Source organism: Austrofundulus limnaeus, unplaced genomic scaffold (assembly GCF_001266775.1).
Source record: "Austrofundulus limnaeus strain Quisiro unplaced genomic scaffold, Austrofundulus_limnaeus-1.0 Scaffold210, whole genome shotgun sequence".
Lineage (NCBI taxonomy): Eukaryota > Metazoa > Chordata > Actinopteri > Cyprinodontiformes > Rivulidae > Austrofundulus > Austrofundulus limnaeus.
The window spans coordinates 609,005-610,856 of record NW_013952612.1 but is presented as its reverse complement, the minus strand read 5'-3'; the positions used below and the strand labels follow the sequence as shown (position 1 = coordinate 610,856).

Genomic DNA, 1,852 nt, shown 5'->3' with positions numbered 1-1,852 from the left:
GAGTATTAAAGTATCAAATGATTTGATCCAGAAACAGATTAGAGTACAAGAAAAGTTTCTTCTTTAGTTTCWTCCCTTTAGTTCAATTTGATTTGTTTCTTTTATTTGATCAAATCAAAACCTAATTTAAAYAACACGTTTTTCCAGATACAAAAATTATGTCTATTTGCCATTTGAGAGGAATAAACAACAACATTGTAAGGACAAATAAGAACAAAACTCATTTTATCAGCTTTTATAAAACCCAACATATTCTCAAACTTTTAGGAAATCAACTAATTTAATCTGTATAAATATCTGTATTTTGTRAAACAATAATTCCTTTATGGCTCTAGGAAGATAAACCCAAATGTTTTATGTAGAACATAAGTTTGGGTCGACTTTTAGCACTTACTGTATGTTAAGTGGATGCTCTTATTTTCTGCTTCAACAGAACCTGGATTTTTTMAGTTTGACTAAAACATCCAGCTGCGAGCGGTGTCCACCAGAGGCCGCCAGGCTTGATTTTTGTGGTCGAAGCTAATTTAACAACCACTTCCTGTTAGCTGAAGCTACTAGGAACTCAGAAGTGAAAGAAATAATTTAAATTCTTCAGATTGTGTGAGTTTAAAGACTCCTCTCTGAATGTTCAAACACTGTTTGATTTAAAACTGTTGTGATGTTTGTTTTCCTTTGAACGTTATAAAACAATCTACTAAAAACATTTGTATTATGTCTGGTTTTTGTGTTTAYCACAAGACGTTCAGTCCGAGGCCAGCCGACATTTTAATTTACTTATTTCTGTAGATTATAAATTCTAATCTGGACGAGGCACAGACTGATTCCTATTAAAGGTTTTATTGGAGCTCAGACCTGATCTGACTTSTGTGAAAAATTCCTTGGTCTTCYTGTCTCTTGCTTGATGGCAGCAATTTACAGTAAAAAAAAAAATCAATATAATTCAATATAATGTGTCYAACTGAAGGCATGRGGGCCAAATGTMGCCCGTGGGTGACTTCCGTTACCCCCAACTTTTTAATTGCTTATTTTAATGTTAGGCTAAATTGAAATGTTAAGATGCAATGCAACAAAAAAGACATTTGTCCTCCCTGAGCTGTTTGTTTTGAGTACCTGTGTCCCCATGAGCGATTTAGTTGAATAAKTCAAATTAAGCTGATTAAAGCCAGCATTGATCATAAACTACATCTCCCATAATGCATGTTGATTATTTAACTCATAAAATGATGGCATCACACCACCAGGTGGAGCTGAACAGGTTTCAAAAACAGCCGACAGCTGAGAAAGTTGCATTTTATTATTTTTTATTTGGAGATCTTTCCAGCTTGAGCTTGTTTGTTTGTTTGTTGACATTGTTTTCTGAAAATATGGGGCACATATGATAAGCTTTTTTCTTCACTCTTTTAATTCAGGGTATGATTTAGTTTTTTTTAATGCTGTAAATAGATTTTTTTATGTGTAGAGAAAACCCTCATTAAAATGATGAAAATGATTTTAATTAAGAATATCCCTCCCAGTTCGAGATGGTATCTGTTAAACAAAACAACTCAACCACAATACTCACAGCAAACACTGTCGTTCCTTTTATTTTGGCCGGTTAAAAACTAATTGACTTTTATTAAAGAGAGTAATATTGAGTGATTAACAAGTGGTTACAATGGTTTGAACAATAAATGAGCTCTCAATATAACACACTTCTACCTTTAAGCAGTTTAATTAAAAAAGCAGTTTGTCTAATAATTTCAAAATAAATTTCAAAACTAACAAATCTTTTTTGTTGTGAACACTCACAACAAAGAAAAATATCAGAGCAAAATAAATAAAACTAAGTTCAATCCCATTGTTAGTTTAAATA

At 32.2% G+C, this 1,852-nt stretch overlaps 1 protein-coding gene across 1 annotated transcript in view; it reads left to right on the top strand.

Moving 5' to 3' along the window:
- The window catches only part of gmppb (GDP-mannose pyrophosphorylase B), a gene marked incomplete in the record, with an annotated part of 9,882 nt that extends 9,179 nt beyond the window's left edge, over nt 1-703 (top strand). The window contains 1 exon segment of the mRNA XM_014019158.1: nt 1-703.
- Nucleotides 704-1,852: the final 1,149 nt, after the last annotated feature.